Source organism: Perca fluviatilis, chromosome 9 (genome assembly GCF_010015445.1).
Source record: "Perca fluviatilis chromosome 9, GENO_Pfluv_1.0, whole genome shotgun sequence".
Classification (NCBI taxonomy): domain Eukaryota; kingdom Metazoa; phylum Chordata; class Actinopteri; order Perciformes; family Percidae; genus Perca; species Perca fluviatilis.
Genome location: NC_053120.1, coordinates 4,235,528 through 4,245,613, shown reverse-complemented (window position 1 = coordinate 4,245,613; position 10,086 = coordinate 4,235,528). Strand labels below are relative to the sequence as shown.

The window sequence follows — 10,086 nt, the reverse complement described above, 5'->3', positions numbered from 1 at the left end:
TAACGAACTACAGGTGTGAAAACGCCCTTAGAATATTGTGAAAAGGTTCAATATTGTAGTCTCAAAGTGTCCCACTCTAATCAGCTAATTCATTCAAAACACCTGCAAAAGATCGCTGAGCCTTTAAATGGTCTCTCAGGCCCTGTTTACACAAATATGCTCGCGGGAAAACCACAAAATATTTTGTCAGATGTGTGCGATTAATTGATTAAAGGTCCCATGGCATGAAAATGTCACTTTATGAGTTTTTTAAACATTTAATATGAGTTCCCCCAGCCTGCCTATGGTCCCCCAGTGGCTAGAAATGGTGACAGGTGTAAACCGAGCCCTGGGTATCCTGTTCTGCCTTTGAGAAAATGAAAGCTCAGATGGACCAATCAGGAATCTTCTCCTTATGAGGTCATAAGGAGCAAGGTTACCTCCCCTTTCTCTGCTTTGCCCGCCCAGATAATTTGGCCCACCCATGAGAGAGAGAGAGACATCATGTGGATGTTGGTCAAGCCCCCCCCCCTCTCCTCCTCAATAGCTACAGACACAGAAATGGCACATCCTAAGGAAAGCTCATTGTGGGACTGTTCCTAGTGGCTGTAATTCTGCACCAAGGCTGAATTTCGGGAAAGACACTTCAGATACAGTATTAGGGGACCACTAAGGTCTATATAAAAGAGACTTCAGATACAGTATTAGGGGACCACTAAGGTCTATATAAAAGAGACTTCAGATACAGTATTAGGGGACCACTAAGGTCTATATAAAAGAGACTTCAGATACAGTATTAGGGGACCACTAAGGTCTATATAAAAGAGACTTTAGATACAGTATTAGGGGACCACTAAGGTCTATATAAAAGAGACTTCAGATACAGTATTAGGGGACCACTTAGGTCTATATAAAAGAGACTTCAGATACAGTATTAGGGGACCACTAAGGTCTATATAAAAGAGACTTCAGATACAGTATTAGGGGACCACTAAGGTCTATATAAAAGAGACTTCAGATACAGTATTAGGGGACCACTAAGGTCTATATAAAAGAGACTTCAGATACAGTATAATTTCAAATAAAAACTTTTTTTGGTGACATTTTTGTCATTATTTCTCGACTTTTTGGTCATTTTAAAAAAATATATTTTTGTCACAAATTTCTGATGTTATTTCCGATGTTATTGTCGATTTTTTGTCACTTTTTTTTTAAAAACATTTTTTGTCACTTTTTTTTAACGTGCTTTGATCATTTTCTTTTCCAAACGCTAAAATTGAATAACACGCCCAAATTCAATGAAAGTAGTGAACTGATCATTTATTTTACTTGTGAAGAGAAGCCTAATGGTTGTATGGAACCATCCACGTTACGTTTTTATACAATTTGGTTGAAAGAAACCAAAATTTCTGATATAGAAACTTTATGAAAATGGGTCAAATTTGACCCGAAGCAGCAGGACAGTTAACAGGTTTAAGAAATAATCAGTTCACACGGAAAACTTTTTAGTATTTACCATGTTAATCACAAACAGCAAAGGAAACTCTGCCACAAAGTGCATGTTCTCTATGCTACTAGTTTCAAGTAGACAATATACTCATACTATATTCAAGAGAAGGTCATTCACACCTTCATAACTTCAAGGCTGGATTATTACAATGCACTTTATGTTGGCATCAACCAAACCTTGATTTCTTTCACCAGATGAAAGTGCAGATGGTGATGTGTGCACGTCTGGAGGTATTCGTTAAAAAGCGAGCCGCAGCATTTTGCGCAAGTCAAAATGCTGAAGTTACTGCTTAATGCTGGACACTTTTTTCTTCAAGTTGTGGTCAATTAAGAGATTTTTGGTCTACTTTGCTTCCATGTCTTCGTCAGTTTTACAATCCATACATCTTTAAAAGCTTTTGGATCTCAGAATCTGAGCCTGAAATCTCTTCAGCAGCACTCACATCAACCAAACTTTAAACTTTCCCTCCTCTCTATATTCTGAAGGTTTCTACACAGGGCTTTGTTCAGATCTCATTCACAGCCTGATTCATACAACATCTTATACATACCTGGAGAAAATGGACTTTTGTTTATGGCTGATGACAGTATTTTCAGATTCATGGATAAAGACATATCCAAAGTCATCCTGGGACTCTGCCGTGTAGATGGTGTAACTGAAGGAAAAGTTTAAAGATATCTGTCAAAAAAAAGAGAATATAGACTAAAATATCACCCTAACAGTAGATCTTTTCATCCACTTTTATTACAGTATATAAGATGGAATCAGTGCAGGTTAACCCTCATGCCCTCCTTAAAAATACTTACTCTCAACACCTTCGTGGCAAAAATGTCCACGCACACAAAAACTGCTATTAAATCATCATATATCAATATATGTGCTTTTCTTTCATAAATCACTTAAACAACTTGTAACCTAATGAAAACTACCAAACATTCAATAATTTTCAGGATTTTAACCCTTGAAATGCCAGTTTATTTATTTGAAGTATTTCATTTTTTATTACAAAAAAACACATAAAATGATTTTCTTTCCATATAATGAATAATATGTAGATGGGGCTTTGGTGGGGATTAGAGGCTTGGATATGTCAAAGATAAGCAACAAAATTAATTTGATTGCATTAGTATTTTTTACATAGTGCGAGATACTCCCTTTGGAGTGTCCAAAAAACTGATATTAAATCATCATATATCAATATTTTTTTCTGCTTTTTTTCATAAATCACTTATTGTGTACTTATTGTTATACCAAACATTTAATCATTTTCTGGATTTTAACCCTTTAAATGCCAGTTTTAAATCTTTGAAGTAACAATTATTTATGAAAAACCCAACAAAACATTAATTATTTTCCATAAAATAAATCATAGGGGAATGGGGCTTTGGTGGTCATTAGAGGCTTGGATATGTCAAAGATAATCAACAAAACTGATTTGATTGCATTAGTATTTTTTATGTAGTTCCAGATACTCCCTCTGGACACCTTCGAGGCAAAAATGGCCCCATTGACTTCCATTATAACCACATGTTTTGATCTCACTGCCTTTACAGTATAAAACCATGCATTCTGTAATGTCAGCATTTCATTTTGTACAAAAGTGGTCATATTTGACATTTTTACAGTATTTCACCAGATTCAACCATTTTGCCCTTGTAGGCCGATGCATGAAGTCATTGTATTTTTGCCGTGTGTGTGTGTGTGTGTGTGTTTGTGCGTGTGCTTGTGTGTTTGTGTGTGTGTGTGTGTGTATGTGTGTATGTGTGTGTGTGTATGTGTGTGTGTGTGTGTGTGTGTGTGTATGTGTGTGTGTGTGTGTGTATGTGTATGTGTATGTGTTGTGTGTGTGTGTGTGTGTGTGTGTTTTTATGTGTATGTGTGTGTGTGTGTGTGTGTGTGTGTGTGTGTGTGTGTGTGTGTGTGTGTGTGTGTGTGTGTGTGTGTGTGTGTGTGTGTGTGTGTGTGTGTGTGTGTGTGTGTGTGTGTGTGTGTGTGAGTTTGCGTAAACCGTGGTAAACCTGTAAGCAAGCAGTGATCACTTTAGGGCTGAAAAAAGGCATCTTTTGAAGGATGCATTTCATGTGTCTTTGAAGACGTGCTTGAATAAAAACATTGTCTCCTGCATGTGCTGTAAACTGGCGCTTATCATTTCAAATGGTTTGTGGGACATGGTGGCCCTGAAGACTGGTCTCCCACTATGGACATCCCACAGGCTCCGGGTGGATTCCCCTTTGGACCGGTACACACCAGCCAAGTGTGAAGTCCCATGTATGTTCAAATCTCTTGAGCATCCACATCACTCCATCCTGAGATTGAACACCTCCCGTGTAGGTTTGTCATTTCCTGAATCAGCTGGATCAAGTCAGGAGTGAAGAAAACATCGACAGAGGATGCTACATCATGGATTCTTGATATGGCATATCTCGTGGGCTCTGACATCATGCCGGTCGGTGCTTGAATGTTGCGCAGCGTCTCAGTATTAGATGGAGACCAGACTTGCCAATTCTTCACTGTCCATTCAATGTTAGGATGGACAGGATCTTCAGTGTCCTCTCCACTTTCAGAGGAAGGGTTAGAGGCACTCAGAGTTGGAGGACACCAGTGACCATTTTGTCAGACTCCAGAAACTTGTGTCATCTTCAGATGAGTCCTGCAGTTGGCTGGAAGATAAAGGCTCCTTCTCTTTGCTCCAGGTCTTTCTCCTTCTCTAGAGCCAGGTGCATGAACACACTAATGGTTGTTTTTGTTTACAACAAATGCAGGAGACAATGTTTTTATTCAAGCACGTCTTCAAAGACACATGAAATGCATCCTTCAAAAGAAGCCCTTTTTTCACCCAGATTTACACAAACTCTCTCACACACAGACACGCACACACACACACACACACACACACACACACACACACACACACACACACACACACACACACACACACACACACACACACACAGCTCCATAATATAACTGGCTAAAGTGAAGGCGCTTTTTTCACCACTAAAATTATCATTGTTTGTTTACAGATTTACACAAACTCTCTCTCCACACAGACATGCATTACATGCACGCACACACACACACACACACACACACACACACACACACACACACACACACACACACACACACACACACACACACACACACACACACACACACACACACAGCTCCATAATATAACTACAATTTCATGCATCGGCCTACAAGGCCAAAATGGTTGAATCTGGTGAAATACTGTAAAAATGTCAAATATGACTAGTTTTCTTCCAAATGAAATGCTGACATTACAGAATGCATGGTTTTATACTGTAAAGGCAGTGAGATCAAAACATGTGGTTATAATGGAAGTCAATGGGGCCATTTTTGTCCACGAAGGTGTCCAGAGGCAATCAAATCAGTTTTGTTGCTTATCTTTGACATATCCAAGCCTCTAATCACCACCAAAGCCCCATCTACATATTATTCATTATATGGGAAAAAAAACATTTTTTGTGTTTTTTTTTTATAAATAATGACATACTTCAAATACATAAACTGGCATTTAAAGGGTTAAAATCCTGAAAATGATTGAATGTTTGGTGGTTTTGATTAGGTTAGAAGTTGTTTAAGTGATTTATGAAAAAAAAAGCAGAAACATATATTGATATATGATGATTTAATAACAGTTTTTGTGTGTGTGGACATTTTTGCCACGAAGGTGTCCAAAGGGTACAAAATGAATCATTTAAGTATAAAAGACATGTAAGAGTAAAAAACACTGGATTTAAAAAATTTGGCTGAAAAGAAAGGTTCCTACAAAATGTCATGCCATAACCAGTAACACAGCAAAAATGATCACAAAATGAAAAAAAAACTTGAGAAAAATGTACAAAAATGACCGAGGAGGGCATTAGGGTTAAAAACATCTGTTCATGATTCATTTCCACCAACTCTAAAAAGTAGAAAAGATGTCTCTCAGTTTCCTTCATGGTGTCACATCAGTCATGGTGGATGATTCATCTTCTGTGTGAGTCTGGGTTTGATTTCTGTGAACACATGTGAGTTTCACAGCTTGAGTTCATTTATGTTTCCATGAAAGACAAGCAAAGAAACAGAAGAACAATGTTTATATTAATAACCAGAGGTGATGTATGAGAGGTTTGACCGACTCAGGAGCAACCTCAGCAGACCAGCAGCGACTACACCTACCTTCACTTCCTGCAGCGTTTCCTATATATATATATAAACCCCCCCTGATGATGATGAGGAGGATGAGGATGATGAAGGGGATGATAACGGGCAGCAGTGATTGTGGAGCGTCTGTCAGACACAGACAGCAGAAGTGAGACACGAGGAGGACAGAGCTGGAAATGGTTTGACTCTTAAACAACTGACACAAAAATCTAATATTTACCAAAAAAACACCAACGATCCAACATGAAACATGGACGTGCAGAACCACAAAATAACTAAAATATAAAACTATGAATAGTTTTAGTGCATTTTCACACCTGAAAGGTTCATGTTTTTGTTACGTTGTCTACATTTGATCTGGTTTCACACTGCAGTTTTGCAAGCGCACTAAAGATCTATACGTGACAAACCTACGTCCTGCCAACATCACATACGTGAGCTGCGTCTCCAGATAATTATATCTGATTGGTTTGTAGGCGGGCATCCCCGTCCTCTGGTATCCTCTCTCTGTGTCGGAGTTTTTTCAACTGACCGCAGCTCTCCCCTTTAGTTGTGATGTTGAGAAGCGAGACACGGGAACTTTCTTTCTGGAGCATTTATTCAGAGACAAACGGAAACCTACACTGTATATTTACAACCACTTAACAAATAAACTGCTGATGTATTCTCTGCTCTGCTAGCCGACAGCTGTCTGCTCTGAGCGCATTCATCATCTCTCTCTCTCTCTCTCACTAAGCACCGAGCTGTTCCTGAAAGGAGCTTCCCCGGTCTTGTAACACGAGGATAGCCTGCCAGAGCTTCTTGTATTTTGGTCCGAAAGTCCGAACCATCCAAAAAATGCTTTCACACTGTATAAACGAACCGGACCATGGTTCAGTTTGGTCTGGACCGAGACCACCTCTCTTTATCGGACCAAAATTTGGTCTTTTGGTCCGGGAGAGGTTTCACACCTGCAATTTTTGGTCTGGCGCTTAGTGACGATTGTGATTGGTTTAAAGAAATGCCAATAAACCAGAGCACGATTTACTCAGCGGCAGTGGGTCAGCGGACCGCTAAAGTTAGACCCAGCTGCAGTGGGTTGCTAACTCTGCTTTAACCTTGTCACCTCGCCACATTGTTCACAGAAAACGAGCCGAATAAAGCCGTCACTCGTGCAGATAGCAACTTGCGTTGTGTGGATGAAGCATGAAGTTAATCTGACTCATTTAGCGGATGGCTCTCTGCCTCGTAACGTAACTACTCCGCTGTTCGTTTGTCCGTTACAGCACTCCGCGACTTATTATCGGAAGTTTATACGTTAGCATGGCAATGGTACACATAAAATGTCTGCTGCTCTGACCATTCTGCTAGGTTGATTTGAATGGAAATGGCCTTTCTATCCAATTTATTTCTATGTGTCTAACACACTTGGGGACAGATAATAACATGATGTGTAGGCACAAAAACTACGTGCACATCTTTCCGACACATACTGGTATTTATAAAGGAAACGTGAAGCCCTGACCTGTACTTCAGACCAGCGTACACACAGTTTTCTAGAGAAATGATATGAAGGGGGGGGCATTGTGGTAAAAGCTGTTTGTTGAGGTTGTCATCATCACTGATTGGGTTATTTCTTTAGTCCTCACAGCGCTCTGTTGATGTCAATCAAAGGCACATTTATTAACCAGTCCATTGACTTGGCTTCGTGACCCAGGTCGAGAGGTAATAATAATAATAATAATAATAATAATAATAATAATAATAATAATAATAATAATTATTATTATTATTATTATTATTATTATTATTATTTTATTTTATTTGGAGGTGTCTTTCAGAACACCCAAGGTCACCACATTAGATTAAAAACCTGCATAATTCTGACTGTGTGGGTAAACAGTTTTAGTCGTGCATCTACACAAAGCTGAACACATGTGGACCCTGAGGAGTATATTATTGGATAGAAAAAGTGTGTAAAGTATGCTCAATGGTGTTTTTTTGCCCCCAACTGCTCCTTCCAGGCAGCGCTGCGACCGCTGCCTTCAAGGCACCTAACCCTAACCTTAACCTTAACCTTAACCCTAACCTAACCCTAACCCTAACCCTAACCCAAACCTAACCTGACCATGACCAGTGCCTCCCAACGGTGCCTTCCAGGCAGTGCTGCCTTGGGGGCAAAAAACAGATAAACAAAGTATTGACACTTACCGCCAGAGGAGAGTTCAGGGCATTCTGTAATGAAAACACAACAAAAAAGTTCATGGTTAGTCTTCATCGGGACTGTTTTAAACAAGAAAACATATTAAAAGAAAAGATGAGGTAAAAATATTTTTCTTACAACCCAATTTCAATTTCAAGTTTATTTGTCACATGCATAGCCATACAATTATAACAAGCAGTGTTCCTGACTCCACTCCACTGTGCTATCTCATAGCTAATGACATACTTACATTTATAGAATAAAGTCAAGTTAAAACATAAATTAATAATAAACTAAAAATAAAAATGTACCACCCATATACCCCTACTCATAAATATAATACCCAAGAGACCCGATAGCTATATAACCCGAGGGCTTGAAAACGCGACAGTAGTGTGGATGTGAGGGATAATGTAGCAAAAGATATTTGTTTTTTTAAACCAAAAAGCAGTAGAAGTAGATGTAGATGTAGAAGTAGATGTAGATGTAGAAGTAGATGTAGATGTAGAAGTAGATGTAGATGTAGATGTAGATGTAGTTGTAGATGTAGATGTAGATGTAGTTGTAGATGTAGATGTAGATGTAGATGTAGTTGTAGATGTAGATGTAGATGTAGATGTAGATGTAGTTGTAGTTGTAGATGTAGATGTAGATGTAGATGTAGATGTAGTTGTAGATGTAGTTGTAGATGTAGATGTAGATGTAGATGTAGATGTAGATGTAGATGTAGTTGTAGATGTAGATGTAGATGTAGTTGTAGTTGTAGATGTAGATGTAGATGTAGATGTAGATGTAGATGTAGTTGTAGTTGTAGATGTAGTTGTAGTTGTAGATGTAGATGTAGATGTAGATGTAGTTGTAGATGTAGTTGTAGATGTAGATGTAGATGTAGATGTAGATGTAGTTGTAGATGTAGTTGTAGATGTAGATGTAGATGTAGTTGTAGTTGTAGATGTAGATGTAGATGTAGATGTAGATGTAGATGTAGTTGTAGATGTAGATGTAGATGTAGATGTAGATGTAGATGTAGATGTAGTTGTAGTTAGTTGTAGATGTAGATGTAGATGTAGATGTAGATGTAGTTGTAGATGTAGTTGTAGATGTAGATGTAGAAGTAGATGTAGATGTAGATGTAGATGTAGTTGTAGTTGTAGATGTAGATGTAGTTGTAGTTGTAGATGTAGTTGTAGATGTAGATGTAGTTGTAGATGTAGTTGTAGATGTAGATGTAGTTGTAGATGTAGATGTAGATGTAGATGTGATGTAGTAGAGGTAGTTGTAGATGAGTTGTGAGTGATGTAGATGTAGATGTAGATGTAGATGGTAGTTGTAGATAGTTGTGATGTAGATGTAGTTGTAGATGTAGTTGTAGATGTAGTTGTAGATGTAGATGTAGAAGTAGATGTAGATGTAGATGTAGATGTAGCTGTAGATGTAGATGTAGATGTAGCTGTAGATGTAGATGTAGATGTAGATGTAGATGTAGATGTAGTTGTAGATGTAGATGTAGTTGTAGATGTAGTTGTAGATGTAGATGTAGTTGTAGATGTAGATGTAGTTGTAGATGTAGATGTAGAAGTAGATGTAGATGTAGATGTAGTTGTAGATGTAGATGTAGATGTAGATGTAGATGTAGTTGTAGATGTAGATGTAGTTGTAGATGTAGCCTCAGTGGACTCAGACTGTATCAGGGTGGAGATATCTGTGAGATTCTTACCAGACTTTGAGAGGAGGACCTGGTCTGTTCCAGCCTCCATCATCACTTTGACCCCTTTGGTTAGGTTACGGCACACCACGAAGACCGTCTGGTTGAGACAGACCAGGCAGCTGGAGTCAGGAGGATGGGAGGAGGAACAGAGGGGGAGGGGGGCGTCCTGACTGGTCCTGGTCCACAGATTCCCATCATCATTGTTTTCTTCATAGAGCAGGGAGGCTCTCTGTGCAGCTTGGTCATATGAGCTGTAGCAGTCCATCCTGAGAAAAACAGGGGACAGGAGAAAGAGAAAAGTCATCAAAAGTGTGCTTTTAATTCGACAGATCTGTCTGAATCAGACGGAGACAGAATGACCCCCACAAATAAACACACTGCATCTTAAAATGTCTTTTACACAGCACACACTGTTGGTTGTTGCTTTCTTAACCAGTCGGTCAGTTATGCGTGAAAAATCATTTAGTGACATATTGCACTGCTTACGATATGATATGCTGGTGTCACTGACATATGTATGCTTTATACTGCATC

The 10,086-nt window shown here is 38.8% G+C and overlaps 1 long non-coding RNA gene across 1 annotated transcript; it reads right to left on the bottom strand.

Moving 5' to 3' along the window:
* Positions 1 to 5,276: 5,276 nt before the first annotated feature.
* On the bottom strand, positions 5,277 to 9,806 carry LOC120565405. Its single transcript, XR_005640231.1, has 4 exons — positions 9,562 to 9,806; positions 7,853 to 7,876; positions 5,678 to 5,788; positions 5,277 to 5,514 (listed from the first exon to the last, which is right to left on the bottom strand). It is a non-coding gene; the product is annotated as an uncharacterized LOC120565405 (long non-coding RNA).
* Positions 9,807 to 10,086: the final 280 nt, after the last annotated feature.